We start from the raw sequence: 21890 nt of genomic DNA, 5'->3' as shown, positions 1-21890 counted from the left end.
CCTCGTGTGGGGATAGCATCAGATCCCGGTGTATCCAGACGACATGGATCACCCCTTTTGGCCTCTTCAAGTTCCTATGTATGCCCTTCGGTCGAAAGAACGCGGCCCAAATATTCCAGTGCCTCATGGACGCGGTTGGAAAAGACCTGGACTTTGTATTAATTTACCTGGATGATATTCTCATTGCCAATCGCAACCGCGACGAACACAAAGCCCACCTCCGCACACTTTTTGCCCGGTTGGCGGACTTCGGCCTCACAGTCATTGCGGTCAAATGCCAGTTCGGCAAGGAATCCCTCCAGTTCCTGGGGCACACCATTTCAGCGGCTAGGGCTGCACCGGCACCGGAGAAGGTAGCGGCTGTTCAACGATTCCCCAAACCCTCCACCCTGAAAAGCCTCCAAGAGTTCATGGGGATGGTGAACTTTTACCATCGTTTCATCCCCAGAGCTACGCGCTCCATGCGCCCTTTGTTCGCACTCATGGCCACCAAAGAAAAGACTTTATCGTGGTCAGAGGAAGTGGACAGAGCTTTCATTGCAACAACAGCGCCATGCTGCTGGTGCACTCGCGGCCGGAGGCGCACACGGCACTTTCCGTGGACGTCTCAGCTACAGCAGTGGGTGAGGGGGTGTGTTCTGGAACAGTGGCTTGATGAACAATGGCTCCCGCTGGCCTTTTTCAGTAAGCAACTGTGCCCACCGGAGCTCAAATACAGAGCCTTCTGCCGGGAGCTCCTGGCGCTGTATTTGGCCATCCGCCATTTCCATTACTTCCTCAAGGGCAGGCCATTCACAGCCTTCACGGATCACAAGCCCCTCATTCAAGCACTGGCGATGGGCAAGGATCCGTGGTCCGCCAGACAGCAGCGCCATCTCTCGTACGTGTCTGAGTTCACGACCAACATCCAACACAGGGCTGGCAAGGACAATGTAGTGGCAGATGCGCTCTCCCGTCCAGCCATCAACACTCTCACGCCAAGCCTAGATTACGAGCAACTGGCTCAGGCACAGAGGAACGATGCGAAGACGCAGCCCTTGCGGACCTCAAACTCAAGGATGTCCGGGTGCCCAGCAGCCCGGACTCATTGCTCTGCGGCGTCTCAACAGGCACACCGCGTCCTGTGGTCCCGCCGCACTGGAGGGCAAAGGTCTTCAGTCTGACCCACGACCTCGCTCACCCAGAAGTAAAGAGAACCGTGTGGAACATCATGGAACGGTTTGTGTGGCACGGGCTGAAGAAGGAGGTGGTGGAACTGGCCAGGAACTGTACCAGGTGCCAGACCTCCAAGGCCCAGTGACACACGCAAGCCCCCATCCAGAACTTTGACCCGGCGATTCGCAGATTCCAATACATCCACATTGATGTTGTTGGGCCCTGCCAGTGTCCAAGGAGGCTCGTTACCTCCTCATGGTGATGGATCGGGGCACAAGGTAGCCGGAGGCCGTCCCCATAAAGGAGGCCTCCGCCGAGACATGCGCCAGGACTCTGGTTAGCCAATGGCGCACATCACTAGCGACAGAGGGGCGCAGTTCACGTCTGCCCTGTAGATTCAGATGGCGAAGCTCCTGGGGGGGGGGGGTCAAGCTCCACCACACCACAGCATACCACCCGCAGTCCAACAGGTTGGTGAAGAGGTTCCACAGACACCTGAAGGCATCGCTTATGGCCAAGCTCTCTGGACCAGACTGGGTGGACGAACTACCCTGGGTCCTCGGGATTAGGACGGGATCCAAAGAGGACCTGCAGGCTTCAGCAGCGGAGATGGTCTATGGCGCACCGCTTTCCCTGCCAGGTGAGTTTTTGGACCCAGACCCTGACACCACAGCCACTGACAAAAACCTCCTGGCAGACCTATGCAGGCGACTGGCCTCCCTAGCTCCCTCATCCCGGCACGCCACGGCAACTGGACGTTTCACCCCCCCCCCCCAAAGAGCTCAACTCGGCCCATTTCATTTTTGTGCGGAGCGGATCACAAGGTGCACCGCTACAGAGACCGTACGAGGGGCCATACAAAGTCTTGCACCGGTCCGGCGAAACCTTCACCCTGGACGTTGGGGGGAGAAAGGAACTTTTTATGGTGGACCGCCTGAAGGTGGCCCATCTGGACTTATCACAACCGGTGCAGACGGCCGAGCCCAAGCCGCCCACCAAAGCGACAGGACGCGTAGCTGGTTCTGGGAAGGGGGTTGTGTGGCAGCGCACATCCTCATGGTGAACCGGCCCCACCTGTATTGCCACATGGTGGGGCTGCTATGGGGAAATGGCGACGTCAGAGGTATCTCTCTGACTCCAGCATCCCTTGGGCAGCGATTATGATGTCACAATACACCAGGTGACTGAGCTTATGCTGCCTTTAAAGGGGCGTGCTGAATTTGAATAAGTATAGTCGTTAATGACCCTCAACATGGTGGCTATGTTTCTTCCACTGCTCACACCACCACACCAATTTCATTACATCTTTCTCTCGAACATCCAGCTCTATAGCATATTCTCTCAAGATTTTTTGTAAAAGGGAGGAGTCACGTAATGGAGTAGTGGCCGGTAGGGAAAACCAGTCCTTTCCAGGGAAATAGGAAAAAAAGTTAGGGAAAAGCAAAGCATAACAAAAATAGAGTAAAAAAAAATAGAAGATAAAGATACAGAGAAGAGAAAGAAGATGGCTTCCAAGAAGGAGAAAGTAAGAACAGCTGGTAAAAAAGTTAAAAACGTCACTGGAGAAGGAAGAGGACCTTACCTCCAGGAAGGAACAGGACGCTGTGGTGACGAGGAGCACCCGACCCTCGAGGTTAGTACCTGCCCTAAAGAGTCGCGACCCACCAGCTGGTGCACTACAAAAATGGCTCTTGGAGCCAAACAAAAGTGCGCAATCAGAGGAGAAAGAGGACACGGGCAGGAGTGGGGCTCAGCAGAGGAGCGGGCTGTCACAGACCAAGCAGCTGAGAGACGCCAGACACCAGGGCTCTCAGCTGGAGGATAAGGAAGACAGAAGAAGAGGGTGCAACAAAACAGATATGGAAGACAGATGGAGGGAAGATCGACAAGAAGACCAATGTCAAAAAGCACAACAGACGAGCAGCCCAAGAGGGGTGGAACAGCAACAAGAGGCCCAGCAAGAAGAGGGCCGAGAAAGAGATACAAGCAGCTCATCAGGAAAAACAGAAGAGACACAGACACAAAGAAAAGAAGACACAAACACAGATACAGACATAGAAGAGGAAGAAGAAGACCAAGATCTTCACAGAGAAATAGAAGGTAAAACTGATGAACAGAATAAAGATAAAGTCATTTCTGAAGAAAAAATGAGATCATTAAAAGAATGGTTGTCATTAGACTTTAATGCAATTAAAAGGAAAATGAAAAGAAGATAAAATGCAAAGGTTAGAACTGGTAATGACAGAAATAGGGAAAAGAGTAGAGAATGTGGAAAAGTGGGAAATGGCTGTAGAAATGGAAGTGAATGACAAGAGAAAAATTGGAAGAAAGTGACCAAAAAATTAAAGAGACAGAAGAGTTGTTATCTCAGAAAATTGATATGTTGGAAAATTATAGTAGGCGAAACAACATAAAAATAGTGGGCCTGAAGGAGGGTGAAGAAGGCACAGACATGAAGAAATTTATAAAAGGATGGATCCCAAAGGTCCTGGGAACAACAGAAATGCAGGAAGAAATGGAAATAGAAAGGGCACACAGAGCATTAGCTCAGAAACCACAGACACATCAAAAACCAAGATCCACCTTAGTAAAATTTTTGAGATACATGACAAGAGAAAATATACTGGAACGAGCAAGGAATAAAGTTAGAGAAGATAATAAACCATTGGAATACAAGGGTCAAAAAATATTTTTTTACCCATACATAAGTTTTGAACTCTTAAAGAGGAAGGAATTTAATACAGCGAAATCAACTTTATGGAAAAAAGGTTACAAATTCATATTAAGACATCCAGCCATGCTTAAAATATTTATACCCGGTGAGTAAAACAGACTGTTCTCGGATCCAGAGAAAGCGCAAGAATTTGCAGAACGTTTGCAGGACAGAAGAGATGAAGAGAAGCAACAAGAATGAAGAACGGTGATAAAGTATATATAAAGATGTAAAAACAATGTATATGTAAAGAACTAAAGAGGAAAAAGAGAAGGGAAGGAAGGGAAGAAGGGGGAAAAAAACAGAAGAGAGAGCTTTGCTATATGTGTTAAAAAAAGTGTTTTCTGGAGAGGGCTGGATGGAGGTGGAATGACCGTCACTGCAAAATCAGTGGACCCTGCGAACAAGATCGCAACCCAAATGAAAAGGGGAGTTGTGGTTGCCCGGTAAGGGGTATGGGGCAACTCAGAGAGGGGGGGGGGGGAACTTTTGGGGTTAAGGTATTTGTGGATGTGGGAACTGTGGGGGTACTTTATGTCTTAAATGTGTTGTCGTATATTAAGTGTAATAAGAGAAAACTAAGAGATGAAAATGGGGATGGAGGTGGCAAAGACATGTATGCAAGATATAAGATGGCCATGTTGAACTATATGACTATAAACATTAATGGAATACATAACCAAATTCAAAGGAAGAGGCTACTAAATTTATTGAAGAAGGAAAAAATAGATATGGCATTTGTGCAGGAAACACATCAAACTGAAGTGGAACATAACAAATTAAAGAGAGACTGGGTAGGACACTTAACGGCAGCATCCTATAATTCAAAAGCTAGAGGTTTAGCCATACTAGTTAACAAAAAAATGTACCAATCGAAATAGAGGAAGAAATAATAGATCCGGCAAGGAGGTATGATTTGATAAAGTGTCAGATATGCTCAGAATTTTGGAATTTGCTCAATATATACACACCTAACGAGGAGGATCAAAAGTTTATGCAGGATATTTTTTTTGAAGATTGCAGACACACAAGGAAATATATTGATAGGAGGGGATTTAACCTTAATTTGGATCCAATGTTGGATAAAACTGGACAAAAGACAAGCAAAAAGAATAAAATCGCCAAATTTATGGTTAAATCAATGCAGGAAATGAAACTTATGGATATATGGAGGAGGCAATACCCAAGAGTGAAGGAATTTTCATATTATTCAAGTAGGCACAAAACTTACTCAAGGATTAATATGTTTTTGTTGTCAACCCACATTCAAGGGAGAATTAGGAAAACTGAGTATAAAGCTAGACTACTATCAGATCATTCACCCCTATTATTAGCAATAGAACTGGAGGACATCCCACCAAGAACATATAGATGGAGGTTAAACTCCATGCAACTTAAAAGACAGGAATTTAGGGAGTTTAATTAACGCCAAATTAAAACATATTTTGAAATAAACACATGATCAGTGAAAGACAAATTTATATTATGGGATGCAATGAAAGCCTTCATTGGAAAGGAGATAATAAGTTATGTGACTAAGATGAAAAAGGATTACAATCGGGAAATAGAGCAGTTGGAAAGGAAGGTAGTAAGTACAGAAAAGGAATTAGTAAAAAGGGATGATATAACGAAAAGGAGAGAATTGGCGGACAAAAAAATTAAAATACGAAACATTGCAAGCGTATAAGGTGGAGAAGAACATAATAAAAACAAAGCAAAAGCATTACAAACTGGAAGAAAAAAAACACATAAAATATTAGCCTGGCAACTTAAAACAGAACAAGCTAAAAGAACGATACTGGCATCAAGGAAAAAAGACAAACAAATTTCATATAATCCAACAGAGATTAATGAAAATTTTAAAGAATTTTACGAACAATTGTATCAAACTGAGAACGAGGGAAAAGATGATAAAATTGAGGAATCTTTAGCTAAAATTGAACTTCCAAAATTGCAAGAAGTGGAACAAAACAAACGAATAAAACCATTTGAAATAGAGAAAGTACAGGATATATTAAAAAAAGCTGCCGAACAATATAATACCAGGAGAGGATGGATTTCCAATAGAATTGTATAAAACATTTAAAGAGTTATTAATTCCTCCTCTCTTGGAAGTAATGAACCAGATATAAGAAACACAAAACTTGCCAGATTCATGTAAGACAGCAATAATTACAGTAATACCAAAGACGGGGAAGGATCCACTAACACCAGCGTCATATAGACCAGGGGTGTCAAACTCAAATTCACGGAGGGCCAAAATTAAAAACTTGGACTAAGTCGAGGGCCGAACTAAATATTTATTGAAATTTTCAACAACATCTGCATGTTTTCGCTTCTTTCAACATATGTAATGTTCTTCTTTTTTTTTTTTTCTTCTTTGGCTTGGCTTCGCGGACGAAGATTTATGGAGGGGGTAAAAAGTCCACGTCAGCTGCAGGCTCGTTTGTGGCTGACCAGTCCGATGCGGGACAGGCAGACACGATTGCAGCGGTTGCAAGGGAAAATTGGTTGGTTGGGGTTGGGTGTTGGGTTTTTCCTCCTTTGCCTTTTGTCAGTGAGGTGGGCTCTGCGGTCTTCTTCAAAGGAGGCTGCTGCCCGCCAAACTGTGTGGCGCCAAGATGCACGGTTTGAGGCGTTATCAGCCCACTGGCGGTGGTCAATGTGGCAGGCACCAAGAGATTTCTTTAGGCAGTCCTTGTACCTTTTCTTTGGTGCACCTCTGTCACGGTGGCCAGTGGAGAGCTCGCCATATAATACGATCTTGGGAAGGTGATGGTCCTCCATTCTGGAGACGTGACCCATCCAGCGCAGCTGGATCTTCAGCAGCGTGGACTTGATGCTGTCGACCTCTGCCATCTCGAGTACCTCGACGTTAGGGGTGTGAGCGCTCCAATGGATGTTGAGGATGGAGCGGAGACAACGCTGGTGGAAGCGTTCTAGGAGCCGTAGGTGGTGCCGGTAGAGGACCCATGATTCGGAGCCGAACAGGAGTGTGGGTATGACAACGGCTCTGTATACGCTTATCTTTGTGAGGTTTTTCAGTTGGTTGTTTTTCCAGACTCTTTTGTGTAGTCTTCCAAAGGCGCTATTTGCCTTGGCGAGTCTGTTGTCTATCTCATTGTCGATCCTTGCATCTGATGAAATGGTGCAGCCGAGATAGGTAAACTGGTTGACCGTTTTGAGTTTTGTGTGCCCGATGGAGATGTGGGGGGGCTGGTAGTCATGGTGGGAATGTTAAACTTTAGAATATAACTTTAGGAGGATAATGTTACAGGTCAGGAGTAGGTAGCTCAAGTTCACCCTTTGCTTGACCTGAGGGAAACATATTTGGTCCCTGTGGAGATGTAGTCAGCATTCACAGGCTGTGTCCATTTTGGCCTGCATCAGGACTCAGCATTTCCTGCTCACTCCTCAGGCTCTAGGCCTCTATTCACCCTCGACCCACCATCCTTCTACCTGACCAGTCCTTTACCCAACCTCTACTCACCTCTCACTCCACTCGCTCTGCCTCTACCCACCCCATCCTATACACGCCCCTCTACTGCCTCTCCCCTCAACCTGTTCCTCCCTCTACCCGTCTTTCACCCTCTAATCACCCCTCCCCTACTCGCCCTGCCCCTCCCCTTTTACCTCATCCCTATCCACCCCTCCTTCTACTCATCCCTCCTTCTAACTGCCCCTCACACCACCATAACTTCCCCTGTCCATTACTCCTCACCTACACCCTCTACCCACCCACTCAGGCCCAGCGCGCTGCCGATCAGCCTTTGCGGACACCCACCATCTCTCTCTTCACATGCAGGGCCGAACCAGCCGTCCCTGGGGTCCATGCGGGTGCAAGCGCTGAAGGCCGTGGCGACCGGGAGAAGTGCGCTCGTGCTGTGGAAGGGCTGTCCGGTGCCAGTCGCGCGGGGCTCACGCTGCCCGGGGACCGTGCGCAGCCTGCCATGCCCGTCGCGCCGACAGGCAATCACAGGCGCTCGCCCATCCGCCGCACCGCTCGACAGGTGGGAGAAGTGACTGGTTGTGCGGGGAGCCTTCCAACTGGCTTGCCGGCTGATGACATCGACAGACTTCTCGTGTTACAATTTCTCGTGTTACAATGGGGAAGGATGTGCAATGAAGGGGGAGGATGGTGGGGGTGACATTACCAAAAAACAGCATCGGCTCTCGCTGCAGGGCAGGCCACCTCTAATACATTTTTGAAATGATCTTGCGGGCCAAATATAATTATACCGCAGGCCAAATTTGGCCTGCGGGCCAGTGTTTGACATGTGTGATATAGACCAATATCTCTTCTTAACTCAGACTATAAGATAATAGGGAATTTATTAGCAAACAGATTGTCCGATTGTGTACCTAAAATAGGAAAACAAGATTAAACTGGATTTATTAAGAAAAGTCAAACAGCGGATAATGTCTGTAAACTTATTAATCTAATCCACGCAGTTCAAGGAAATAAATCAACAGTGGCTCTAGATGTAGAAAAAGCCTTTGACAGAGTAGAGTGGAATTACTTATTTAAAGTATTACAGTAGTTCAATCTACCAGAAAAATATATTAATTGTATTAAAGCATTGTACAATGGACCGTTGGCAAAGGTAACAGTAAATGGATATGTATCAAGTCACTTTAAATTAAATAGGTCAACTAGACAAGGATGTCCACTATCCCCCTCATTGTTTGCCTGAGCAATAGAACCTTTGGCAGAACTGATAAGAATAGAAAATAAAATAAAAGAGACAAAAATGAAGGAGGAGTATAAAATCAGCTTATTTGCAGATGACATCATAGTACACCTAACAGAACCAGAGGTATCAGTGAAAGAATTACTTAAGAAATTGAAAGAATATGGAGAAATATCGGTGTACAAGATCAATGCAAATAAAAGTGAAGCGATGCCAATGTGTAACGCAGACTATACAGAATTTAAAAAAAGAATCACCATTTAAATGGCAAGCACAAGCAATCCGACACCTAGGGATCAGGTTAGATAATAACTTAAGCCATTTGTACAAACTAAATTATCAGCCACTAATAAAGGAATTGCAGGAAGGCTTAGAACAATGGAAATAATTACCTCTAATGTTGATAGGGAGGGCAAACTGCATTAAAATGAACTTGTTCCCAAGGATACAATACTTATTTCAAACATTACCAATTCCCTTAACAGAAAAATTCTTTAAGGAACTAAAGAGAATAATAAAGAAATTCTTGTGGAAAGGGAGGAATCCAAGGGTAGCTTTAGATAAATTAACAGAGAGGTATAATCAAGATGGTTTACAGTTACCAAATTTTAGAAATTATTATAGAGCCGCACAATTGAGGTATTTATCAGATTTTTACCAGACAACGGAAAAACCAGACTGGACTAAAATAGAACGAGATAACATAGGGGAAAAGATACTGGAACATATACTTTAGAAGTGGGATGAAAAGCTGGTGCAATATAAAAACTCACCAGTACTGCATCATTTATTTAATACATGGAAGAAGACCCACTTAGAAAGGAAAAAAATGAATCATCAAACACCAAAATTTACTATTGACGCAAAATCCGCTAATCCCTTTTACAATAGACAACCTTTCCTTTAGAGAATGGGAGAGAAAAAGAATCAAAAGAATAGAAAACTGTTATTTGGGAAATAATTTATTAACATTTGAACAGTTGAAGTACAGATATGGAATAACTCATTGCATATCATCAATTGCAAGCTTATTTAAAGGATAAATTGGGAAACAGCTTGAGATTACCTGAAGGAAGCAGCTTTGAATATGTGATTACAGACACAATGATAATTAAAATATTTATAACCAACATGTACATGAAGCTGCAAGATAAGGAAAATGAAATAAACTATAACCCTAAGCAGAAGTGCGAAAAGGATCTAAACATAAAGATAAAAAATGAAACATGGGAAAAGTTATGTTCTGGAACTATGAAGAATATAATAAACACAAGGTTACGCATGATACAGTATAATTGGTTACATAGGTGATATATCAGGCCCCAAAAGTTTAAAAAAATGGGATCCAACATTATCAGATAGATGTTTTCGCTGTAAGAAGGAAATGGGAACAACATTACATGCAACTTGGGCATGTATGAAAGTAAATACGTTTTGGGAAGAATTAAATCAGATACTAAATAAAATTACAAAAAATAACATACCAAAAAAACCAGAGATATTTCTTTTAAGTAACATAAGAAGTGGAGAATTAGGCCTCAAATTGGATGAAGTGCAAAAAAAAATCATTATGACAGCCTTAGCAATAGCAGAAAAATGTATAATGTCAACTTGTAAAATGGAAGAGAGCATGAATATACAGCAATGGAACATGGAAATGAATAAATGTATTGGATTGGAAAAAATAACATATAATTTAAAAAATAAAGTCACAATGTTTGAACAAATTTGGGAACCATACATGGAACATATCATAGAGAACTTGTCTACGACCTCCATCCCCTAAAATGAGAATGAAAATGATAAGAAGACAAAATGACTCGATTGAATGTGTAACAAATAGATGATGCATTTTTCTTGTTTATTTTCCTTTGTGTGAAAATATTGTTTTATGGTTTTATTGTATTGTATATGTTGAATATTTATGGGTATTGGAGGGGGTGGGTAGAGGGGAGGGAGGGAAAGGGGGGGAAAACGGGAGAAAATACCACTGTGTAAATTTAATGAGATATGTTTTTTTATATTTTGGTTGATATGGTTCAGTGTGAGAAATAAAAAATTATTAAAAAAAAGATTTCTTGTAAAATAAATAATTTGTCCTCTTAGATAAGCTTTAAGCATATTCCATTTAAAAAGCTATTATCAGTAGAAGGCTAGTTTCACAGAATAGTTCTATCTGTCTCAATAAATTCACAAAAGTCCTTCCTTTTCAAGTGTGGCATTGAGATGCCATCTATACACACTTTCTTGATTTTCCATCATTGCAAAGGTTAAAGTTAATGGTGAATGAACTGATAAAAGTCTCGCCAAATATTCCATTCTTACCACTCTGTTTTTTAACTGGGCAGACATTAAAAACAAATCAAACCTTGAATGTGAATCGTGTACCCTTAAGTAGAACAAATAGTCTCTTTCTACAGGGTTAATCTGCTTCCATATATCAATCAAATTTAAATCCTTCATAAATGATAGTGCAGTTTTTGCAGCTTTTGCCCTTGTTACTGCTTTGGCTGATTTATCCAGTATTGGATCAATGCAGAAATTTTTAAAATATTTTTTTATTTTTCACACTGTGAACCATATCAACCAAAATACATACAAACATTTCCCTCTTAAATATACACAGTGGCATTTTCTCCCCTTTTTTCACCCCCTACCTTCCCTCCCCCTTCCCAACCCCTCCAAAACCAATAAACATTCAACATATACAATACAATAAAACCATTAAACAATGTCATCAAACAATAAAAAATAAACAAGAAAAATGTGTCATCTACTTTTACACACTGGATCAGGTCATTTAGTCTTCTTATCATTTTAGGGGGTGGAGATCCGAGGCAAGCCCTCTCTGTTATGTTCCATGTACGGTTCCCAAATTTGTTCAAATAATGTGACTTTATATTTTAAATTATATGTTATTTTTTCCAATGGAATACATTTATTCATTTCCATGTACCATTAGTGTGTTCTCAGGCTCTCTTCCGATTTCCAAGTTGACATTATACATTTTTTTGCCACTGCTATCATAATAAATCTTTTTTGCGGTTCATCCAGTTTGAGGCCTAATTCTTTACTTCTTATATTACTTAGAAGAAAGATCTCTGGATTTTTTGGTATGTTGTTTTTTGTGATTTTATTTAATATCTGATTTAGATCTTCCTCAAACTTTTTCACTTTCTCACATGCCCAAATTCCATGTACTGTTGTTCCCATTTCCTTCTTACAGCGAAAACATCTATCTGATAATGTTGGATCCCATTTTTTTAAACTTTTGGGGCCTGATATATCACCTATGTAACCAATTATACTGTATCATGCGTAACCTTGTGTTTATTATATTCTTCATAGTTCCAGAACATTACTTTTCCCATGTTTCATTTTTTATCTTTATGTTTAAATCCTTTTCCCACTTTTGTTTGGGTTTATAGCTTATTTCATCATTTTCCTTATCTTGCAGCTTGATGTACATGTTTGTTATAAATATTTTAATTATCATTGTGTCTGTAATCACATATTAAAAGCTGCTTCCTTCTAGTAATCTTAGTCTGTTTCCCAATTTATCCTTTAAGTAGGCTTTCAGTTGATGGTATGCAAACATTGTACCATGAGTTATTCCATATTTGTACTTCAACTGTTCAAATGTTAATAAATTATTTCCCAAAAAACAATTTTCTATTCTTTTAATCCCTTTTCTCTCCCATTTTCTAAAGGAAAGGTTATCTATTGTAAAAGGGATTAGCTGATTTTGCGTCATTAATAATTTTGGTATTTGGTAATTTGTTTTTTTTCCTTTCTAAGTGAATCTTCTTCCATATATTGAGTAAATGATGCAATACTGGTGAGATTTTATATCCTACCAGCTTTTCATCCCATTTATAAAGTATATGTTCTGGTACCTCTCCCCTATTTTATCTAGCTCTATCTTAGTCCAATCTGGTTTTTCCCTTGTCTGATAAATATCTTAATTGTGCTGCTCTATAATAATTTTTTAAAGTTTGGTAACTGCAAACCACCTTGGTTGTACCTCTCTGTTAATTTATCTAACGCTGTCCTCGGTTTCCCCCATTTCCATAAAAATTTCCTTATTATTCTCTTTAGTTCATTAAAGCATTTCTCTATTAAGGGAATTGGTAATGATTGAAATAAGTATTGTATCCTTGGGAAGACATTCATTTTAATGCAATTTACCCTCCCTATCAACGTGAGCGGTAATTATTTCCAATGTTCTAAGTCTTCCTGCAATTTCTTTATTAGTGGTTGATAATTTAATTTGTACAAGTGGCTTAAATTATTATCTAACCTAATACCTAGGTATCAGATTGCTTGTGTTGGTATTTAAATAGTGATTCTTTTTTAAATTCTGTATAATCCGCATTACTCATTGGCATCAGTTCACTTTTATTTGCGTTGATCTTGTACCCCGATATTTCTCCATACTCCTTCAATTTCTTATGTAGTTCTTTTATTGATATTTCTGGTTCTGTTAAGTATACTATGATGTCATCTGCAAATAAACTGATTTTATACTCCTTCACCTTTATTTTTAATCCCTTTTATTTTATTTTCTGTTCTTATCAGTTCTGCCAGTGGTTCTATTGCTAAAGCGAACAGTGAGAGAGAAAATGGACATCCCTGCCTAGTTGACCTACTTAATTTAAATTGGTTTGATACATATCCATTTACTGTTACCTTTGCCAATGGTCCATTATATAATGTTTTAATCCAATTAATATATTTTTCTGGTAGATTGAACCTCTGTAATACTTTGAATAAATAATTCCATTCTACCCTGTCAAAGCCTTTTTCTGCATCTAAAGCAACAGCCACTATTGGCATCTTATTTCCTTGAACTGCATGAATTAAATTAATAAATTTACAGACATTATCCGCTGTTCGTCTTTTCTTAATAAATCCAGTTTGATCTTGATTTACTATTTTTGGTACACAGTCAGCCAATCTGTTTGCTAATAATTTTGCTATTATCTTATAATCTGAAGTAAGTAGTGATATCGGTCTGTATGATGCTGGTGTTAGTGGATCTTTCCCCGTCTTTGGTATTACTGTAATTATCGCTGTCTTACATGAATCTGGCAAGTTTTGTGTTTCTTATTCATTACTTCCAGGAGAGGAGGAATTAATAACTCTTTAAATGTTTTATAGAATTCTATTGGGAATCCATCCTCTCCAGGCGTTTTATTGTTCGGCAGCTTTTTTAATATATCCTGTACTTCCTCTATTTCAAATGGTTTTATCAGTTTGTTTTGTTCATCTTCTTGCAATTTCAGTAGTTCAATTTTAGCTAAAAGCTCTTCTATTTTATCATCTTTCCCCTCGTTCTCAGTTTGGTATAATTGTTCATGAAATTCCTTAAAATTTTCATTAATCTCCATTGGATTATATGTAATTTGTTTGTCCTTTTTCATTGATGCCAGTACAGTTCTTTTTCATTGTACTGTTTTAAGTTGCCAGGCTAATATTTTCTGTGTTTTTTCTCCTAGTTCATAATACTTTTGTTTTATTTTCATTATGTTCTCCACCTTATACGCTTGCAATGTTTCGTATTTTATTTTTTTGTTTGCCAATTCTCTTCTTTCTGTTATATCATCCCTTGTTGCTAGTTCCCTTTCTGTACTTACTATCTCCCTTTCCATCTGTTCTATTTCTCGATTGTAGTCCTTTTTCATCTAAGTTCTTTGGCTTGGCTTCGCGGACGAAGATTTATGGAGGGGGTAAAAAGTCCACGTCAGCTGCAGGCTCGTTTGTGGCTGACCAGTCCGATGCGGGACAGGCAGACACGATTGCAGCGGTTGCAAGGGAAAATTGGTTGGTTGGGGTTGGGTGTTGGGTTTTTCCTCCTTTGCCTTTTGTCAGTGAGGTGGGCTCTGCGGTCTTCTTCAAAGGAGGCTGCTGCCCGCCAAACTGTGAGGCGCCAAGATGCACGGTTTGAGGCGTTATCAGCCCACTGGCGGTGGTCAATGTGGCAGGCACCAAGAGATTTCTTTAGGCAGTCCTTGTACCTTTTCTTTGGTGCACCTCTGTCACGGTGGCCAGTGGAGAGCTCGCCATATAATACGATCTTGGGAAGGCGATGGTCCTCCATTCTGGAGACGTGACCCATCCAGCGCAGCTGGATCTTCAGCAGCGTGGACTCGATGCTGTCGACCTCTGCCATCTCGAGTACCTCGACGTTAGGGGTGTGAGCGCTCCAATGGATGTTGAGGATGGAGCGGAGACAACGCTGGTGGAAGCGTTCTAGGAGCCGTAGGTGGTGCCGGTAGAGGACCCATGATTCGGAGCCGAACAGGAGTGTGGGTATGACAACGGCTCTGTATACGCTTATCTTTGTGAGGTTTTTCAGTTGTTTGTTTTTCCAGACTCTTTTGTGTAGTCTTCCAAAGGCGCTATTTGCCTTGGCGAGTCTGTTGTCTATCTCATTGTCGATCCTTGCATCTGATGAAATGGTGCAGCCGAGATAGGTAAACTGGTTGACCGTTTTCATCTAAGTTACATAACTTATTATCTGCCCTCTAATGAAAGCTTTCATTGCATCCCATAATATAAATTTGTCTTTCACTGATTCCGTATTTATTTCAAAGTACATTTTAATTTGACCTTCAATAAACTCTCTAAATTCCTGTCTTTTAAGTAGCATGGAGTTTAACCTCCATCTATATGTTCTTGGTGGGATGCCCTCCAGTTCTATTGCTAATAACAGGGGTGAATGATCAGATAGCAATCTAGCTTTATATTCAGTTTTCCCAACTCTCCCTTGAATATGGGACAACAACAAAAACATATCAATCCTTGAGTATGTTTTATGCCTACTCAAATAATATGAGTATTCCTTCTCTCTTGGGTGGTGCCTCCTCCATATATCCATAAGTTTCATTTCCTGCATTGATTTAACCATAAATTTGACGACTTTATTCTTTTTGCTAGTCTTTTGTCCAGTTTTATCCAACATTGGATCCAAATTAAGGTTAAAATCCCCTCCTATCAATATATTCCCTTGCATATAATCTTCAAAAAAATATCTTGCTTGAACTTTTGATCCTTCTTATTAGGTACATATATATTAAGCAAATTCCAAAATTCTGCGTATATCTGACTCTTTATCATTACATACCTCCCTGCTGGATTTATTATTTCCTCCTCTATTTTGATTGGTACATTTTTATTAATTAATATAGCTATACCTCTCGCTTTTGAATTATATGATCCAAAAACAAAGGCGAGAAATCAGACTGCTCAAACTACAGGGGAATCACGTTGCTCTCCATTGCAGGCAAAATCTTCGCTAGGATTCTACTAAATAGAATAATACCTAGTGTCGCTGAAAATATTCTCCCAGAATCACAGTGCGGCTTTCGCGCAAACAGAGGAACCACTGACATGGTCTTTGCCCTCAGACAGCTCCAAGAAAAGTGCAGAGAACAAAACAAAGGACTCTACATCACCTTTGTTGACCTCACCAAAGCCTTCGACACCGTGAGCAGGAAAGGGCTTTGGCAAATACTAGAGCGCATCGGATGTCCCCCAAAGTTCCTCAACATGATTATCCAACTGCACGAAAACCAACAAGGTCGGGTCAGATACAGCAATGAGCTCTCTGAACCCTTCTCCATTAACAATGGCGTGAAGCAAGGCTGTGTTCTCGCACCAACCCTCTTTTCAATCTTCTTCAGCATGATGCTGAACCAAGCCATGAAAGACCCCAACAATGAAGACGCTGTTTACATCCGGTACCGCACGGATGGCAGTCTCTTCAATCTGAGGCGCCTGCAAGCTCACACCAAGACACAAGAGAAACTTGTCCGTGAACTACTCTTTGCAGATGATGCCGCTTTAGTTGCCCATTCAGAGCCAGCTCTTCAGCGCTTGACGTCCTGCTTTGCGGAAACTGCCAAAATGTTTGGCCTGGAAGTCAGCCTGAAGAAAACTGAGGTCCTCCATCAGCCAGCTCCCCACCATGACTACCAGCCCCCCCACATCTCCATCGGGCACACAAAACTCAAAACGGTCAACCAGTTTACCTATCTCGGCTGCACCATTTCATCAGATGCAAGGATCGACAATGAGATAGACAACAGACTCGCCAAGGCAAATAGCGCCTTTGGAAGACTACACAAAAGAGTCTGGAAAAACAACCAACTGAAAAACCTCACAAAGATAAGCGTATACAGAGCCGTTGTCATACCCACACTCCTGTTCGGCTCCGAATCATGGGTCCTCTACCGGCACCACCTACGGCTCCTAGAACGCTTCCACCAGCGTTGTCTCCGCTCCATCCTCAACATCCATTGGAGCGCTCACACCCCTAACGTCGAGGTACTCGAGATGGCAGAGGTCGACAGCATCGAGTCCACGCTGCTGAAGATCCAGCTGCGCTGGATGGGTCACGTCTCCAGAATGGAGGACCATCGCCTTCCCAAGATCGTATTATATGGCGAGCTCTCCACTGGCCACCGTGACAGAGGTGCACCAAAGAAAAGGTACAAGGACTGCCTAAAGAAATCTCTTGGTGCCTGCCACATTGACCACCGCCAGTGGGCTGATAACGCCTCAAACCGTGCATCTTGGCGCCTCACAGTTTGGCGGGCAGCAGCCTCCTTTGAAGAAGACCGCAGAGCCCACCTCACTGACAAAAGGCAAAGGAGGAAAAACCCAACACCCAACCCCAACCAACCAATTTTCCCTTGCAACCGCTGCAATCGTGTCTGCCTGTCCCGCATCGGACTGGTCAGCCACAAACGAGCCTGCAGCTGACGTGGACTTTTTACCCCCTCCATAAATCTTCGTCCGCGAAGCCAAGCCAAAGAAAAAAATAGCTATACCTCTCGCTTTTGAATTATATGATGCTGCCGCTACGTGCCCTACCCAGTCTCTCTTTAATTTATTATGTTCCACTTCAGTTAGATGTGTTTCCTGCACAAATGCTATGTCTATTTTTTCTATTTTCAGTAAATTTAATAGCCTCTTCTGTTTAATTTGGTTATGTATTCCATTAATATTTATAGTCATATAATTCAACATGGCCATCTCATATCCTGTTTACACCTCATTTCTGCTTCCTCACCACCACCACCATCCCTCTTTTCCCCATTTTCATCTCTCAGCTTTCTCTTTTTAATCTCAATGTATGACAACACATTTAAAACATAAAATACTTCAACAACTCCCACATCCAATGTTCCCTTAGCCCCAAATGTCCCCCCCCCTCTGAGTTGCCCCTTATCTTTTGCCGGGCAACCACAACTCCCCTCTCCTTTTGGATTACGAACCCGCTCACAAGCATCAACTGATTTCGCAGTGCCAGTTATTCTCTCCCACCCAATACCCCCAGAAATTTTTTTTTTTTTTTTTTTATATACACATTTAACAAAGTTCACCCTCTTTTTTTTCCCCCCTTACTTCCTTTCTTCCCTTCTCTTTCCCTTCTTTAGTTCTTACATATACATTATTTTTACATCTTTATATATATTTTATTTGCCTTCTTCATTCTTGTTACAACTCTTCATCTTTCCTTCTGTCCTGCAGGCATTCTGCAAATTCTCGTGCTTCCTCTGGACCCAAGAACAGTCTATTTTGCTCCCCAGGGATAAATATTTTAAGCATAGCTGGTTGTCTTAACATAAATTTATAACCTTTTTTTTCCATAGAATCGATTTTGCTGTATTAAACTCCTTCCTCTTCTTTAAGAGTTCAAAACTTATGTCTGGGTAAAAAAATATTTTTTGACCCTTGTATCCAATGGTTTATTGTCTTCTCTGATTTTATTTCTTGTCCACTCCAGTATATTTTCTCTTGTTGTATATCTCAAAAATTTTACTAACGGATCTTGGTTTTTGTTGTGACTGTGGTTTCGGAGCTTGTGTTCTGTGTGCCCTTTCTATTTCCATTCCTTCCTCTATTTCTGTCATTCCCAGGACTTTGGGATCCATTCTTTTATAAATTCCTTCATATCTGTGCCTTCTTCATCTTCCTTTAGGCCCACTATTTTTATGTTGTTTCGCCTACTATAATTTTCCAACATATCAATTTTCTGAGCGAACAACTCTTGTGATTCCAAGATTTTTATCACTTTCTTCCAATTTTCTTCTTAAGTCATTCACTTCCACATTTTCTAATCTTTTCCCTATTTCTGTCATTTAAAAAAAAATTCACTAAATTCTAATGATAACCATTCTTTTAATGCTCTCATTTGTTCTTGGAAAAAAAAACTATCTATATTCTGTCCATCTGTTTTATCTTCTATTTCTCTGTGCAGATCTTTGTCTTCTTCTTCCTCTTCTTCTGTGTCTATACCTGTGTTTGTGTCTTCTTTTTCTCTTCCTTGTATCTGTGTCTCTTCTGACTTTCCTGATGAGTTGCTTGTCTCACTTTGCTGGGCTTCTTCTTGGTTGGCTTCTTGCTGTTGGTCCTCTTCTTCTGGGCTACTCATCTTTTGGGCCTCTTGCTACTGTTCTTTCCTTTCACTCCCTTTCCTGTCGCTTTCCTCTTCTTCCAGCTGAGAGCCCGGGTGTCAGACATCCCTCAGTCGGTCACGTTGTGTTTGCCCGCTCCTCGGCTGAGCCCCCCTCCCGTCTGTGTTCTCCTTCTCCTTAGTAAGCGCACTGCGCATGCACAGTTGCGCACTTTTGTTTGGCTCAGTGAGCCATTTTTGCAGTCCAGCGGTTGGGGGGGGGTCACGACTCTGCGAGGTAATCACCAACCTCAGAGAACGGGCTCTCTTTTCCATGACGGCTCCCTGTTTCTTCATGCAGGTAAGGCTTTCTCCTTTCTCTTCCGGTGTCTTTTCTTTTTTTTCCCCTTTGTTTTTACTTTTTCCTTCTTAGGTGCCATTTTCTTTCTTTTCTCTACAACTTTATCTTTTATTTGTTATGTTTTGTATTTCTTGAACTTTGTATTTTCTTCTCTTTATTTCTTCTTTTCTGGAGAGGGCTGGTATTCCCCTACCGGCCACTACTCCATCACATGACTCCTCTGATCTATACAGAAATTGAAGTCTCCTCTGACCAGTATATTTTGTCTTCCCTCTGCTGTTTTTAAAAATATCTTTCATAAAGACTTCTTCGTCATAATTTGATGCATTTTTCCAGCCTGGTCAGTCAGTGTCTCTCCTATTTATTATTGCTATATTTTTATTAATTAGAATCGCTACCCCTCTTGCTTATGAGCAAAATGTGAATGATATTACTTACCCCACCCATCCTCTTTTTAATTTAGCATGTTCCGATTTGGTGAGATGAGTTTCTTGTAGAAAGACTATATTTGCCTTTAATTTTTTTTAGGTGTGCCAAGACCCACCTCTTTCTTACCAGCCCGTTTATACTATTAACATTAAGACTAATAAATCTTAACTTTCTATCCATATTGATTTTTTAAACAAATATTGATTAACAATAGAACCTTTTCAATTGTTTGAATAATAGTGATCTTTCCCCTTTAAAAAAAAACCACATAAAATATCCCTGCCCTGATGGTGAAGTAAACAAGAATCCCCGCAAGATCTCTCGAGGAAGAGGAACTCCTCCCTTTAGCGCCATCTTTTATAGATACTCCTCTCCAGGCGCCACTCTTCCCCTTAGAATGGAGCCTCCACCTTGCTATTACTTTTCCCAAGTTTTCTCTAATTTCTGAGCTCTCTGTGAACATTTCAATTAAATGTACTTTTCAAAAATAAATACAAGACGAATTTTTAAAAAAATACAACTTCTACTTAGTCCCATTGTATACATTTTTCACAGACTTCCTCTTTGGCACTTTAGCTTTTTCATAAACCTTGGAGGACATCTTCCACCTCTTTCTCAGTCTTTAAAAATCATCGATTACCTTCTGCTACTTCGACCCTTAAGAGTCGTGGGGTATATTTCAAGTTTTTGGAATGTAATTGTCTTTTTACATCATCAAACTCCTTCCTTTGCTTAATCAAAGTAGGACTTAAATCTTAGAAAAATAGTACTTTTTCATGGTCAATCTCAGGCGGGCCATTATTTTGCTTAGACTATTCATATGCTGCTCCCAGAATTGTCTCCCGTTCCCGTTAACTCAAAAGTCTTACCAGGACCACTGGCTCTGTTGGGTCCAGTTTTTCCTCTGAATTTGTCTCCTCCTTCTTTCAGCCCAATAATTTGTTTATTATTTTGTTTGCTAAAATTCTCCATGTTGTTGATCTTGTCCAGCAGACTGTGTCTGACTGACGCCCATTACTTCACATCTTTCTCTAAAGCTTTTTAGCTTATCTTGTGTTTTTACCAAGTCTACTTCTGCTTGGGTCATTCTTTCCATTAAATTTTCAATGATTTCTTTAATTTCAGTCATGTTTCTCATTACATTTTTGGTTGCTCAAGTGTTCCATTTTCTCCAAGATAATATTTAAATCTGGTCCTGAGGCCACTCTTACGCTGTTCCCTTTTGGGCTTACACTCGATGTCTATGGCTGAGTAGAAACTTCTTCATTTTTTGTTTTCTGCTACCTTGGTTTCTAAGTACTTATTTTGCCCATTTTTTAGTGAAAAATTCTTAATTTTAAAATTTTAACCATCTTTTTAATACTCTTCACAGAGAGCTCAATCAAAACACACCTGTCTAAGTCCTTTGCATGGCCACATCCCCTCTTTTGAGGTGATTGTTGATCGTTACCATGTTATATGTACAATTCTGAATCTTGGGTACTTTCTTTCTACTGCACTGAAAATAGCTGCTTAAGTTGAGATATAATCTATGATCTGTACAGCCCTGTAATCAATGTAAATTGTTTTAATTGTGCTATATAAATAAACAAAAATAAACCAAGTCTGCAAAAGGACTACATGATAACATCTATTAATTGGAAGACTTCAGAGCAAGAATAGAATATATTCCACTGTATGTATATTTTGTTTGACAACTTGGAGTAAGAGGATAGAAAAGTCAAAAGTAGTTTTTCAGTGGCTACCTTAAGTTGACAATTAACTACACTAATCTGACATATACCTATATTAATTGATATCTTAATTTAAAGGTTTGCATGGAATTGCTAAATTCTTAAGTCACATTTAAAAGAATGAGGTCCACTAATGGGGTAAATCAGTGGTTCTCAACCTTTTTCTTTCCACTTACATACCACTTTAAGTATTCCCTACGCCATAGGTTCTGTGATTACTTAAAGTGGTATGTGGAAAGAAAAAGGTTGAGAACCACTAATGTAAATCAAAGGCATTTTTGTCAGTCAAAAGCTCAAAATTCAAGGTTTGAACCAGCTAGCAATATGACAAAGTAAAAAATATGACATAACGATATCAGGTTAGTGTAAACATATTCAAACAACTTTTGTATTTCTATCCATTTCA

At 40.8% G+C, this 21890-nt stretch overlaps 1 protein-coding gene across 2 annotated transcripts in view; it reads right to left on the bottom strand.

Annotated features, from left to right (window-relative positions):
- Nucleotides 1–21890, bottom strand: part of slc35b3 (solute carrier family 35 member B3) — a 70329-nt gene that overhangs the window by 36484 nt on the left and 11955 nt on the right. The window lies entirely within an intron of this gene.

This window comes from Narcine bancroftii, chromosome 2 (genome assembly GCF_036971445.1).
Source record: "Narcine bancroftii isolate sNarBan1 chromosome 2, sNarBan1.hap1, whole genome shotgun sequence".
Lineage (NCBI taxonomy): Eukaryota > Metazoa > Chordata > Chondrichthyes > Torpediniformes > Narcinidae > Narcine > Narcine bancroftii.
Note: the sequence above shows the minus strand (reverse complement) of the source record. Positions and strands in the feature narration are given on the sequence as shown.